This window comes from Haliotis rufescens, unplaced genomic scaffold, assembly GCF_023055435.1.
Source record: "Haliotis rufescens isolate VD_foot unplaced genomic scaffold, xgHalRufe1.0.p SCAF_2, whole genome shotgun sequence".
In the NCBI taxonomy this organism is placed as follows: Eukaryota; Metazoa; Mollusca; class Gastropoda; order Lepetellida; family Haliotidae; genus Haliotis; species Haliotis rufescens.
In genome coordinates, this window is record NW_025963890.1 from 16,603,302 (window position 1) to 16,619,553 (window position 16,252).

At 37.6% G+C, this 16,252-nt stretch overlaps 1 protein-coding gene across 4 annotated transcripts in view; it reads left to right on the forward strand.

Annotated features, from left to right (window-relative positions):
- Window positions 1–16,252, forward strand: part of LOC124135644 — a 39,208-nt gene that overhangs the window by 11,894 nt on the left and 11,062 nt on the right. For 2 of the 4 annotated variants that reach the window (XM_048399700.1, XM_046501077.2), the window contains exon 1: window positions 5,178–5,319. The exons of the other annotated variants lie outside the window; for them this stretch is intronic. The gene's annotated coding sequence lies outside the window, so the exon portion shown is untranslated. Of the gene's footprint in view, window positions 1–5,177; window positions 5,320–16,252 lie in introns of those variants that run through there. 4 annotated transcript variants of the gene reach the window in all.

Genomic DNA, 16,252 nt, shown 5'->3' on the forward strand with positions numbered 1-16,252 from the left:
ATTCACGGGCTTCTACCGGTGACGTCAATGCAATTTGTACGCCCAGACAACTGTCACCTGTCTGCCTGGTAGGATGGCCGACAGGAAATCAACACTTTTCTCATGTTGACGTTTCATGTTACAGGTAAGCACTTCCCTCATATATGCCTTCTACATCTATATCTTATTGCTAGTGTATCAATTATATCGAATGTAGTACTTAAAGGGGAACTAATCTCTGCCATCTTCTCGGCTGTCTGACTGAGTCCGCTAGGGTTCACAAGCTGGGTCATGTCCAATTAGTCATACGCCCATTTGTCATACTCCCAATAGTTATACAGCAAAAGAGGGATTAGTTAAAACAACAATAGGCATATACCCTTTGGTCAAAATGGATTAGTCCACTAATTAGAAAGCTTGGGATTAGTTTAAATAAATACCTATGATGTTTTAGGAACAAGTACAGGATTCATCTCAAACTAATTTACTGTTCTTTACTGAGTTAAATCGAGTTTACTCAATTTAGTACATAAAAGTGTCTATGTTTTAGACTCTAGCATATCACTCTTGTTATCATGGCAGGATTGATTGAAGTGGAATATGTTACTTCTAGGCGAGGTACACAGCAGGTACTGTTTCAAGGTCACCTTCACAACAAGAACTCTACAAAGGAACACTGTATCCACTGGAAGTGTGTCGTGAAAACTTGCCGTGTAAGAGTTACACCACTCCTGATAAACACGACCCACAAGAACCTGACACTGTTAGATTTGTCAGTAACATGAGGAAGAGGGCCAGAGAAGAGATCACCCCGATGCCAACCTTGTACCAGGAAGCAGTTGCCGAACAATATGCTGAAGTAGTACCAAGAAGATCCTGGGGTCAGACGCTGGGTCAGAAGAGCATCATCCCTGGCTCTGTTACCGGAAGCTGACGTCCAAGATGCCTTGGTCGACGCCATGGACGATACGCCAGCACTAGACAACGCTCAGAGATTTAATGATTATATTGTAACAACTTGGGTTGGTGATGATGCTAGATTCCCCATCCCTCTATGGAATCACCACCGAAACATTGGACCTCGCACGAACAATAATCTGGAAGGCTTCCACTACCGACTGAACAAGTCTCTGCCGCATCATCATCCAAACATTTATCGTTTTGTTGAACTGATCAAGCAGATTGAGAAGTCTGACTCTGCCAAGATGCGTCAAATTGACTTTGGTACTGCTCCCCAAGGCTGAAAGCGAGTATATCGCGAGAAGGAAAACCGACTCATCAGATTGTGGGACCAACTCCAAGTAGGCCAGAAAAACTGTGTTCAGTTTCTGGATGCTGCTGGTTATCTGTATCCAACTGACCACTAAATGTGAAACTGCAAACTCAAAATGTTAATATGTGATCCCGCGTTAATGATAATTTAACTTACAGTGATTACTTAATGTGATTATTTATGTATATATGTCATATAAGATTATAGGTCATTGATGATGATATGTGCTATGATGAATATATATGCTATGCTGAGGAGTATTAAAAGATTATTAAATGTTGTAATTTTGTGTTTCTGTGGATCATTCCACTTTAATTGTGGGTATTACAAAGGAAGTTGTTGGTGCAGTCAACCATACCATATGTTGTTTTAACCCGTATGACTAATGGGCCGTATGACTAATGGAAGGACACCACAAGCTGCCTTGGGTCGATTTGCTCTGACGTTCATACAGTTTGGCCCTCACTCTATGAAGGTTCATACTCCAATGACCTTGCGGAAAGTGAAGGTTCATTCTTAAATGAAACGCCAAATGCTGCAGTGGTCATTCGTTCCAGACCTTGAAGTGTGAAATTAAAAAAAGCTTCATTTCCCTCCTGTGAAACCAGAGACCACATAATAGAGGAACGGCCCTCCCCAACAGTTTATCACTAACCATCAGCGCTACGGTCTGGCATGTAACTGATACACCCCACACCCTGCTGTAAAGGGGCACTGATCTAAAGTAATTCCCCGGGACTGGTTGTTGCCTTTGTTATTGTTTTTTTTCCGTGAGTACCCGGATGATATAGCAGAAACCTAGACTATTTTTTTTATTTGGCGACCTGTGCTGCGCCATTCGTAAGCGCATTGGTCACTTTTATTGATAGTATAAGGGCGTATGGTCACATTGATCGACAAAGTGAAATACAGTTTTGGAAATAATAAGGAAATGTAGGTATCTTTGTAGCTAGCATCGGTAATGGTGACGAAGTTTTGATAAGTCACTTGCTTAGAAATTGTACGATTTTCATTTACACTATTTTGACTTGCAACACAAAGTGAATATTTCTCCTGAGCATTGCTTATTTTATCGTGTTTATATCTTTACAGTTAAAATGTGCAAAATTTTCACTTTGGAAATATATCAAACGCCGGAATATTCAGTTATTTCACAAACAGACTGAAAAATATATCCATCTGTATTATTATGATAACGAATTCCAAACATTTATATGTTTAATATCATCACCAGGAGAATGAAAATGTTACGATGAAAAGTACATTTCTCTATTGTTTGGCTTCTAATCCTACATAATAATCTATTGTGATGTTTTAGGCCATTTTGATCGTCTTAATCAATTTTAGTCAATCTGTTAAAGAAATGGACAGATTTTTCAGTCAAAATGACTGAAATATTTACACATTTTATAAATTGCCTGAGAGAATCACATTTTACAAACTGACTGTAATATATACACGCTTACAAAGGAAAAGATTTGTGAAAACAACGTCTAGCGCGCATCGTAGAATTTCACAACCAAGACGTAGAGGAACAAGAATGAATCTGTCCAATGCTACAGCAAATGAAGGAAAACAAAATGCAAATATCATAATTACAACCTACCAAATTTATGTGTATAATTTTAGGCAAAAATGTATCCGTGAATATATCCACATAAAAGGAAAAATATCCCAAACGTCTGCAGCTGTACATAGAAACTTATTCGATGTCACGTGTCTCTGTAACAATCAAATATTTTAAAATATATATATCGTTTCGGGATATTATAACTCGAGTTCGTTTCTGAACTGATCACTTAGATTGTTTCAGGTATTTTTTCATAGGTGTCAAGTCTCAAAGGTCGGCTGAGAAAACCTACGTGACAACTATTTTCACAACGTCTACGGTTCCTAGAAAAATCCATTGAGTTAGATAACAATGAGCAGTCAATCAACGTATTATCTATTATCTACGGGGTTGCACTTATACTATCGGGGGGGAAAAGCGTAATGAATAAATAAAGATGTGAAACCAAAAAATATATAAACTTTACGGCCTAATCTAATAAAAGCTAAGGGGGAGGGGTTTGGCTGGGTGGGGGTGGGGGATAAAAGAATAATCAATAATATGGAAAAAGTTGGGCTGTTTTTGGAAGGGAGGGGGTCGTTCAATTGCTGTGGGCAAATACCTAGCCTGAATATATTTGGTGGATACATGTATTACATATTTTCGTCAATATGTATAATATTTGGGAACAATCCCATTTGCTTCTTCTTCTTCATTATATATATATATTATATATCTGCCGTGGGAGTTCTACCTGCTACGTCTTGAAAACTCAAGTCCGTCCACGGGTCCATTACGTTTTATTGTGAGCTCTTCTCTATAGATGCTTAGTGTTTCACTCCCAGTTCCCAACCGTCCCGCGCTGGTTTACGTGCATATAAAGCTTCTAAAACAGTGTTGATCATATTCTTAAAAAGGCAAAAAGACCAGACTACGTGGTACCTCATATGCAATCCACATTCCTCCAGTGCATTGGTCGTCCGGAAGATCTTACTCTTGGCCGTATAAGACACGTGACGAGTGCACGCCTGACTAGACTAACATTTAGTCTCTGAAATCTTATATTACACAATATCCTTCTTTACTCTAAAAATAACAAAAAAATTACCTATGCTGATTTCAGATTGAGCTGGCTAGACTTGCTTTTGTATGCATTTCTAGATTATTTTTTTTAATAAAATAAATATATTCCTCGGTCATGGTGCAGGACTAACGCCTGACCTGTGACCCCTCATGGGGTGTTTGCCAAAGGGAGAGGGGGTAGGAAATGTGTGCTCCTGCCCATCGCCGAGCTTGCGACACAATACTCTGTATACGGCATGATAAGATCATATTTATTGCAGAAACATTCCATTACGGGAAAGATGCAATTTTTTATGATTAAGACAAAACATTATGATTCATATACACGTATATACAGACATACATAATTTACATTCCCGTAGACACAAAAAACAATCACTATTACATATTTGATGACATTATTATACATAAAATGTCAACGGTTGATTAAGGTGAAGGAGTATTTATTGTTTGAAATGATAGACATGGAAACAAATGCAATTGATATTGATGGGATCATTATTTGACAGGATGTAGTGAAATAATTTGTTTTCATGCCTGTGGACATTTACATTTACATTTTGTGTGGATAATTTTCCAAAGAGTATATTTCTTTCTTGAGTGTGTTTGGTACAGTGAAGTAGGTAATGTTTTTCAGCATCAATGATTGAACATGTAGAGCATAGCCTCTGATATAGTGGGGTTGGTGGCTTTGTGTGTCTTGCAAATTCAATATTTAATTTGTGGTTACTCAATTTTAGTTTAGAAAAGTGCACTCGATATTTTCTTATTTTACAGTTACCGAGATAGGTTTCTAATTTTATTTCATTTTTAACTACCCTGTATGTCCTAAGTTTGTTTCCTGTGCCTCTGGTTGCAGTTACATCTTGAAGAGATTCCTTGAAGAGGGAGTTGAATTTAGATTTTATTGTCTCTTTGAATATTGGTGATAGGAAATCTGAAATTTGAAATCTGAAAATACTCAAATTGTGTTTTCCTAAGAATAGATTGAGCTGGTAAACCCATCCTAATCGTTTCTTCACCGACCGCCTCCGTTGTCTAGTGTTAGAGCGTCCGGCCGGAGAACGGAAGGCCCGGGGTTCGATCCCCGGCCGCGTCATACCAAAAGACGTTTAAAGATGTGCATGCACACCGCTGTAGTCCAATAATCTTGGACGCGACGTTAAACCCCATTTCACCTCAGGGGTTGCTAATAAATAAATATATTCGATATCCATTTAAGTCAATTGTACAGATTGTATAGGCCCTATACAGGCTCGTCTGGTAACTGGTTTTACAGTGTAGACACTTGCGCGAGTGGGCAGGTGTGTTCAGGGATTCGTAAAACAGACACAGCTCTAAAACGACATACTCTGCAGCTCAACATACCACGTGAACGGGATTGTACGGGAAACCCAAAGCTCTTCTTCGTGGAAATACACCAATAATACACACGGTGAGTTACAGAGAATAGGTCTTCAGCAACCCCTGTTTGTCATAAGATGCGACTAACGGGATCGGCCATTGCCCCGCATTAGCCATTGTCCCGCACCCCAGTGAATGAATATCCCCTTGCAAGTTTGTCACTGTCGGCTTTGGAAGTATGTTGATACTGTATTATAGTGCTTCTTAGTTAGTCATTGGAAATGTCTCAAGATTTCAGAAAAAGAGAAAAATTAATACAGATATGTCAGTTCCGTATGATTTGCAATGTTAATGTATCGGTGTAATATAGTTTGAACCAAACTTCCTGGTGTGCATGTTAGTCACCGCTCATCGTCAACTCAATTATTGTGTGTCCGGTTATGGTTCGAAACGATTTTGTCCAGAGCAGGACAAAAGACCCACTGGCCCGAAGCCAACTGGTACAACTGGTCTTGGTGAAACGCCCTTTTGATGACAGTTTGTATTATAGACACACACACACACACACACACACACACACACACACACACACAAGTGCATGCACATCGCTACATAAGTCCAATAATCTGGTATGATATCATCGCTTGTCATCGATGCATTGGCATCAATGGACGACAATCCAGCCTGGGTCTGTGTTATCGGATATGGTGTGGAGTCTCCGGTTTGGACTGTTTGTTGAATAGAACAAGGGCACACAAACAAGGGCACAATGTAGAGATTAAAGCATTACCACCTCACACAAATTTGATAAAATCAGATATATGTTATAGGATTTGATACCTCTGTTTGAACAAATACTATTAATTGTATACTCTGTATTATTTCGTCATGGTAGAATAGTTCTTTTTATGTTGCTTGTTGAATTATTCACAAATGATGAGAGATACAATGTGAACATCTTCCTGGAGATATACAATAATGCTACTGAAGCGCATATCTGATAAATGGGACTAATCGACAAATATTCCCTTCTTAAACACTGCCAGTTACAGGCATTCCCATCTTTACTTTTTTAGTTTAAAAGTTGGGAAATTAATGTCTAATGCAGTGACTTTTGAAATCAATATTATTTCTGCAATAAAAGCGTAATGTCAGATTGTGATATGAACGGGTATGATCCACAGCAAAAAAAATGCAGTTTCCGGTATCCGGATACCACCAGACACTTACCCAAAACGCGTCCGGGTATCCGGTGGCAGATACCTTGCCGGATACCAGATCCGTGGTATCCGGCATGGACACCTCACCGGAAAGTATGCCACCTGGAATCCGGGTATCCGGCACCGGATACCTCACCGGATACCTCAATCTGGGTGTCCAGGGATCCGGCACCGGATACCTCATTCTGAGTTTCCAAAAACATGTCACAATTTGGGGGGTGCATTTTGTTCAATTAAGTGTGAAACACCTAAAAATATATTGGAAACTAACCATGAAAATTGAACATTGCTGAAGGTATCCGGCAGGTATCCGGATGCAATTTTTCGAGATGTCTTACTCCTAGTAAATAATGTTAGCTTGGGCATAGCAGATAGCTGTAGTAATATTCTGTGTTATTTTAGTTGTAAATATCCCCTTAAAGTTGAGATCTATGGGCATGTACTTTTGGTGAAAACATTTTTCAAGTTCATATATATTTCATTTTAGATGTTAAGCGTATTAAATGAAAAGCATTCAGTCCTGGTATAAGGTATCCTTACATTTCATCTTCATATTCCCAGTTTGTTCTAGCCTAGTGGTTGAAGCGTTCGATTCACCACATCGGTACATTGCTTGGTATCACCCATCATGATATTGTTGGAATTTTGTAAAGGGGCATAACACCATACTCACTCTGACAAAAAAATGAGAGTCATTGGCTATGTGCTCACTTGGGCCTTTGTTCCTGGTGAGATTAAAAGATTATTTTGGAACTGTATCAATACTTGTTACATCTTGACAGACGAGTTTCGTTGAAGTTTGAAACAGAATATCATTAACCCAAATGGGTGCATAAGACTAATGGCATCCACAGAAAACACCTAATAAAGTACTGGTACATAAAAATATCAATGTAATTTTTCTACTGACATGGAACTAAAAACTTCGTTCAGTGAGCTGTATTAATTGTAGGAAAACATTCAGGGCATTAGTATATTTGATATATGTTAGCACCTTTGTTATGAATGACCAATATCATATTTCTTTAAAGAAGCAAAACAAAAAAATTGTTCAGATAAAAAATCATATTTATTGATTTTATGACATTTCATTGGTTCAGTAACCAGATGTGCAAGAACATTCAAAATCTGAAACAGATGCTTCAATGCCTTTTTCTAAATAAACCAATTAGTCAAATCTCAGAAGAATTTCAAGGTAGAAGAATATCTAAAGTCAATTATGTTTGTGCAGTAAACCACAAAAGTCATTCAGATTTGTATAGTCAGCGTCAGTGTACACCACATAAACATAGTCTCACTGCTGTGGTATCAATTCCTTTAGACTTGATTAATGTCGTAATAAAACAACCTACAGAATCACACTGATGTGGCATTATTCATTCAGAATCATCACTTTCTGAGGTGAACCTGTTAGTTGTTCCGGGGAGGATTATTCATCATCCGGAGAGTCCTTTGTATGACTTGTCTGATCTGGTGTCATTGTGAAATCCAGGTGCCTGAAACAATTTATAACATCTTTAAAAGCTTGAAAATACAAAATTGTAATTGATCTTCTGAAAACAATTCCTGTAGTGCCATAAGGCAGGCCAACTGAATTTATCTCAAATGTTTGCATTACATCAAAACATAAGGAAGGGTAAACAAGGCAATGCAAATTGCATAAAATAGGTCCTTATACATAAAAACAGAACTATCATATTTGACGTAATAAGCGCCTCGCTCTAATAAGCGCCCACAGGAATATTTGCTAATATATTGGCTAGTGAACAATCCCAATTAGCACCCTTTCCAATTGATCAATGTATACAAGACTTATTTATTTGCATATAATACACACGCGTGTGTGATATGCACCCTTAATTATGAGGAATTTCATACTAGAAAAATATATTTGTCATACATAAATATTTCAGGCTGCCAGCATAAACCACGAAATTTTGAGAGCGCCCTGGACGCTTATTACGTCGAATACGGTATTCATAACTATCAAAACTTTCAGTCACACAAGTCATGTAAGTGATATCAAAATACAATATAATGAGTGAGCAAGTTAGTATAGTTCCACACAGCTTTAAGCAATATTCCAGCAATATATCTGCGGAGACACCAGAAATGGGCTTTTCACACAGTACCCATGTGGGGAACAGAACCCAGTGCTTCGGAGAACGCATTACCCACTAGGCTACCAAATACATATATCATCTCAAATACAATAGTAAGTAACATTAGGATTTCATACAACAGATATTTTCACCAAATATCAAGTCACTATACAACTGATTGAATTACTGATTAGAGGAGCAAATACATTTCAATGTAGCAGCTGAATCAGGCTTAATTTGAATCGTTCCTTGCTTTAGTTGCAATGGGAGCCACACTGAAAATAATTATCTCACTTATTATTGATATTTAATATCTACCATTAATTGGTAGGCCAAAAAAGGCACAGATACAAAAAATCAACTGAAAAGAACCACCTGAACAATCGACTAAAAACTATGTATATTACATTTAAGGGACCTTAATTCGGCTGCTGGCAATAGTATGGGCAGATACAGAGGGGGGGTGCTGGGGTGCGCACCCTCCTTTTTATTTCGAAAAAAATCGTTCCTTGCTTTAGTTGCAATGGGAGCCACACTGAAAATAATTATCTCACTTATTATTGATATTTAATATCTACCATTAATTGGTAGGCCAAAATAGACACTGATACAAAAAATCAACTGAAAAGAACCACCTGAACAATCGACTAAAAACTATGTACATTACATTTAAGGGACCTTAATTCGGCTGCTGGCAATAGTATGGGCGGATACAGAGGGGGGGTGCTGGGGTGCGCACCCTCCTTTTTATTTCGAAAAAAATCTTCATTTCTGTATAAATTACCACCAAAGACAATAAATAGATCTTAATTGTGCACCCCCACTTTTAAAAAAAAGCTGTGGCTGGCCAATGAATAGTCATGAGTAAAATCATTATCATATTTTTATCATTTATCCTATCGTTAATTAAGATTAACAATAACGGGAAAAACTGCCAAATATATTGGTCAAGTGTAATCATAATATAAGTAGTTCTATTTGGTTTTGGAACTTTTCAAGGGTAATTGTAAATATATGTGTATTCCTATTTGAATACTCATTTGATTGTTATAAAGTTACACAGTATTGCATCTATCATCTGTTTCTAAATACAGTGGAACCCATCTTTGACTTGTGTGACATAATTGAATCATACCCCAAGTTCATTATTCATTGTTATGCATCTGCACAGAGTGGTCAAAGTCCTTGTCACACACATAGTTTGCAAAAAGGCAGAATCCAATAAGTACAGCTGAGACATCAGGTTGTATCAGGACAAACTGTCTGATAGTCTCAAGTATGGTCTTGGTAGCATCAAGGGATGTAGCTAATCCTAAATAAACATTAAACAAGTGACATAATCTCTTCTACAGAACACTTGATCAAAGCCTGCCCAACCTTTGATGTTTATCATCTCGTTACGCTCACAACAGCTCATTAGCAAGATGAACTCAATGTCAACTCATGGTGGATTAGGGATTAACAGGGCAATTAGTGTCAGGTGGGTATTATCACTTGCAATTATCTGTTAATTACTTAATTGAGTAGTGACGGCTTAGTTAGTTTCCAACCACACAGACTGCTATGCTACTTATCAAGTCAGTTTACTGGTAACATGTTTCTGTGGACCAAGGAAATGTATCATGCCAGATACTTAAAAAGTTCTACTCATAAGTAATAAAATAATGACAGTTCTGATATGCAATTCTCCCTACAAAGACATTTAACATTTGATATACATAAACTGTCTGTCGAAACTATGATGATGCTAATATACAAGTCGCACAAAACAACTCATTCATATACTGGTACCTAGCCAAACATACATAATTTTTATATGCGTATGCACATGCTTGTACATATATACCTCTACTGGCATATCACACATACAAACAATCATTAGATGGATGTAATCGTTCAAAAATATTTTACATACAAAAACAAGTGAACAGATTCTGTAATAGCATGGTTAATATTGGGAGATGTTTTAGCATTTCCATTTAGCTTTGTTAGCTTTGTTTGATGTTTAACGCCACGCTATGTGGCAGGAATCAAACCTGCATGGGTCTTCAGCACGAAGAGTGAACGCTTAAACCACTAGGCTACCCCACCACCAAAAATTCCCCCATGATAAAGTTGTCATCATGGTTATTGTTCAACTAGTTCAAGTGAAAATGTTCATACCCTTAAAAATGTATTATCTTCCACTTCACGATGATCTCTGATGCAAAACTTCCCTGTCATTAAAGCTGTTCTTGATTCTTCACATCTGGAAAAATATGTTGAGGCTATTAATCATCTCACAGAGTAAAGGGAATATATGAAATAAGACAGTGAGTAACATTAGCATACAAATTATCCAGTTAAAGTAAACATATTTCTACATTATATACATAAGCAAATACTAACATATGATAGACAGGCTACTTGTTATATCAAAATATAATTATACATTTACTTACATGTTGGCTATAAAAGTTAATGTGTCACATGTGACAGGCTTACATGTGGTAAATTACTTTAATACGTGATCATTGTAATATTAACATATTCCTTACCTTAATGTGTCACTTCTGCTGCCAGCATGACCTCAGCTGCAATCTCAATATTTGGCCAATTTTGACGAAATGACCGATCGTGTTCAGTGTATAAGCTGGGCCTCGTCTCTGATATAACTTGGCGCAAGTTGACGACGCGCATAGAGAGCCGGGAACCAGCTCATGTCGTATTAACCTGGTTCACGGCTCTCTATGCGCGTCGTCAACTTGCGCCAAACAATATTGTGATATTAGAGACGGGGGCCCAGCTTAGTGTTAACCCGGAACAAGCCATTTTACCCATATTCCCCTACGGTCCAGGGCGCCATTTTAGAACATGGATGTAAACAAACCTCGTGTATCGATATACACTGTTATGCTTGATTACTATAAGCTTACCTCGTGTATAGATACAATGTTCTCATTCACCTCCACCACGGAAATGCCGGCCGAAGTTCCCCTGAGCCATCCACAACGCGAAAGTCAACAGTATTTGGAAAGGCGATTGGCAGCAAATGCGGATGCCAGGTACGTAGCAGGGCTTCGTGCAGAGATCTTATGGAACGGATTGATTTAAATATTTTCCTGCTCTACATACTTTACCGTAAACGCCAAGGTTTCTTTTTTTAGTATTATGGTCAACTGTTTTTTACGACGACAAGGATTTGCATAAGGGGCGTAATGGATTTGTGGTCAAAAGAAAATGATCCTAATTAGATCCGCTTTTTATAGATAATGAAGAAAAGTACAAAGATCTAGGAACGATTATGAACTCTTAACTTTCGTGGGATGCTAATACATACTATAATTTACAATAATGGCCACCAAAGACTTTATTTTTTTAAACATATTTTTATAATTACACTGTTATGTCCTTGTTTTGTATAAGCTTCATAACTTAATAATTCAATATTTCATGGAATGACTGACCTTGACGAGGATCTTTTTTGCAACAAGTGATTCCCAATGTAAAGTCTTTGTTGAATGACCCTGGCTTTGTTGTCAAATAATTGTTTGACAGTTGTTAAATATGGGGTTATGTTTTATCTCTGAATGTTTGGGATGAAATATTTTAATAAGGACAGTTCTAAGTTGGAAACTCAACTGGGGCCTTTTCAATTGAATTCAATGTAAAAGCATGTACAGTTTTGATATTTCTGTAATGTGAATGCTACTTATGTTTGCAGAATGTCTGGATGAATGAGTCAGTCATCTGAACAGCATCAATGGAAAAAGGGAAGCAATGAGGAACAAGAGAAGAGTATCAGTGAGTGGTAAATATTTGAAATTATTCTGTTTAGTTCATCATGTTCATGTAGCTATTCTGCAAATATTTCTTCAGTTTGCTTGTTCTTTATCACCTGTTGGCATGGATGGCCTAATTATCAAAGGCACCACAACTTGCTGTGCATAGTTGCATCTCTTAGGCTTCACAGAAACCGATGGTCGTGGGTTTGAATCGAGGGTAGCATCATACACTTGCTTGTGGGTTTCATCAAAATGGTAAACATGTAAGACCTGCATCACTTCGGGCTTTCTTCCCAAATCAAGCTTACATGCCAAGATATAACTGGAATACTGTTCAAAGAGGCGTTAAACCCAATTCACTCATTTAACACCACATCCAGCAATAGTTCAGCTAAATGACAAGGATTATATATAATCAAATCTCAAATCTCAACTAGACAAACCAGTGATTAATGTTATGAGCTCGATCCAGACGCACCGATGATGACTGTTATGGACAACATCCCATGTTATTGGATACGATTACTAGCGATCAATGAGCCCACTTGCTACCTCATCTATTACTTTGGCTTGTATGGCAAGCATAGGTTGCTAGGAACATTTTTAAGAGATGTCAGTTAATGATTGTTTCAACTCATCAGCATGGAACAATATATATTTCAAATGTTTGGTATATAACAAAACTCAAAGATGATAAATTAAGTGAATTTGCTGCCTTTTATCTGTAAGTACATGTTGCAACAATTCTTTTCTATTGCTACAATCTTTATACATAATTTTGCAGAAACTGAAGTCCAGCTTGAGATACCCGGATGACAGGTTGACAGTCTGGAAGGCCCCTTCCAGATATCCGAAGTGATTGGTAGACAGCGATGAGGAGAGTCCTGTTATTTCAATGGGGGCCTACCGAGAAGTTATATCCCATTTGACACTGGGACACACTTACAAGGGCTGGTCTGGCTAATGTGAGAAGACCAACCAATGCCAAGTCGGAGTGGGACCCTTCAAGGACGTTGAAATTATTGTCTTTGGCCATGTGGTAATCACTTGAAAGAAATGATGTTTGCGACTACTTGTCTATAAATGTGGACCCAAACACCAAATAGAATGTTCACACATTCTACTAACACAATGCAACAGGGATAGAGCCGATCTGGCCTCCCCTCATCCTGGTTCCTGTTTTTCCATGGCAATATAGAAGGAAAAGGAGGTTTGAGGGCAAGTAACTCTGAACTGGTGAGCATGGTCTGCTGATGCTTTCAAGCAAACAGTTATCCCGCTCTGTTATGAGCATGATGAGTATTGAAGAAAAGGAGGAACTTGCATACTGCATCACGAACCATCACGTTAACACTGTTCAATGTAAATAAATAAAAGAAATTGATAATTTGTTTGTTTGTTATGTTTCTTTAGCCAGCTGTGTAAATGGGGATTTTCCAATATTTTGCCTCAGTTTGATAGCCACAGTTATCGTATGAAACCATGCATTGCTTGGACATCTTTGGAATAACACATTGATCTGCTATGTCAAAGGTCAATGTCATAGCCAGATAAAAAAAAATTTAATGACCAAACTCTTCCTTAGGGCGGGGATAGAAGTTGGCAAAAGGTCATACACTTACATTTTATCCCCCGGCAGTCTGTCTGTCCGTCCGTTATCATTTCCTTTTCCGGGGCAGGATTCCCAAACCATTCAGTGTATTTGATCGAAATTTGGCAAATCTACCAGGCACATACTGAAGTGGTGCCTTTTGATATTTTGGGATTTTTATAATTTTTATTTTTTAAAATGTTTATGGAATGAAGTTGGACATAGACTCAATTGGAGATGGGGTTCGTTTCCGGGGCAGAATTCGAAAACCATTCAGTGTATTTGATCGAAACTTCGCAAAGCTATCAGGCATATACTGAAGTGGTGCCTTTTGATATTTTTGGATTTTTCTAATTTTTATTTTTTTAACTTTTTAAGGGTTGAAGTTGGACATAGACTCAATTGGGGATGAGGTTCGTTTCTGGGGCAGAATTCGAAAACCATTCAATGTATTTGATCGAAACTTGGCATTCATATGAATGCGACCATGATGGATTTTTTGTGGGTAAACAATGTATGCTTCTTAAAGAACTTTAAACTGTTGACTCATTACATACAGAATTGCACATTTACTAGTGGTTACTTTACAGACAGCTGCCGGGGGGATATGTCATCTTTCTGATGACTCTTGTTCTCTAATGTGCCTTTTCCTGCAGAAGTGTAAACAACTCTTATACATATAGTTGTTTATCATTGTCATATGTTTGTCAATATTACACTGAGTGAACCAATTTACAATTGTTTTTGAAATAGTCGCAACTGATATTGAAGGTCAAATTAGCTTTCAATGTCTTTCAGTAAAACTTTTCACAGTAACTGAGGAACAGCTCTGTAGTGTGATGAAATCTGGTACATGTCACCCTCAGAGTGAGGCATATTGTGTTTCAAACTTAAATGAAGCTGGTGTGCTCGTAACAAGTACTTGTACCTTTACAAATAATCATATTATCATCTCACTAGGACCAAAGGCCCAAGTGAGCACACAGTCGATGAGTTTATTCTTTCACTTAGAACAATCTGGAAGTCTGAACATGAAATTTAAGGATATCATCATACATGTATTAGAACTGATGTTTGTTCATTAAAAAGAATTATAGATGAAATTGAAAAAAGTATCTTCTCCAAAAGTACATCCCCATAGATCTCAACTTTAAGGGGATATTTACAACTAAAATGACACAGAATATTACTACAGCTATCTGATATGCCCAGGCTAACATTATTTACCAGAAATAAGACATCTCGAAAAATTGCATCCGGATACCTTCCGGATACCTCCAGCAATGTTCAATTTTCTTGGTTAGTTTCCAATATATATTTAGGTGTTTCACACTTAATTGAACAAAATGCACCCCCAAATTGTGACATGTTTTTGGAAACTCAGAATGAGGTATCCGGTGCCGGATCCTTGGTATGCATGCCGGATCCTTGGACACCCAGATTGAGGTATCCGGTGCCGGATTCCAGGTGGCATACTTTCCGGTGAGGCGTCCATGCCGGATACCACGGATCTGGTATCCGGCAAGGTATCTGCCACCGGATACCCGGACACGTTTTGGGTAAGTGTCCGGTGGTATCTGGCAGGTATCCGGATTCCGGAAACTGCATTTTTTTTGCTGTGATCCATACTGTGATAAGCAAATCATTACTTATTGGTTCTTATTATGAATTAAATAAACTCCAATACGAAAAGATGGTATAAACAAATCATTTTAATCTGTGTGTGTGTGTGTGTGTGAGTAGGAAGCCATAGATCGAGGCAATTCACTAACGTAACCTATTGTGAAAAATCAAGTATTTACTTCTGGGCAAAATGTAGCTATACCATCAACATCAGGTAATATGATACCTCCTGCCATATCACCCACACTGCATGTCAGCCCCCATGTGGTCTACATGGTTTAAATTTATACTGATGGTCAGCACAGAGTAAGAGGCTCAATGAGTTGGGTTTGCGCTTTTTAAACGAAGTGAGGAGAAGAATGAATGGTAGTTATAGGATATATTCACAATGTGAATGACACATATGGAAATTAAAATGTCTATTAACAGTATAATAATAACATTCATCACAACAGGAACCAATTCTGGAAACTATTAAATGATATCATAATTTATTTATCCTGATCCTGAGAAGCTAAAAAACCACTTCAGGAATATTAAAACACTAAAACATAGAGATAGGCATATATGTGACAGACTGAAAAAACATAACCAATGAAATTAACACTTTTATAAAACAATTCAAGTATAATCTGAGGTAATGTATTAAAAATAATGTATATATATATATATATATATGATGGCATAAATAGAAGAAAGAATAGTACTTCCAGTATCTAATATG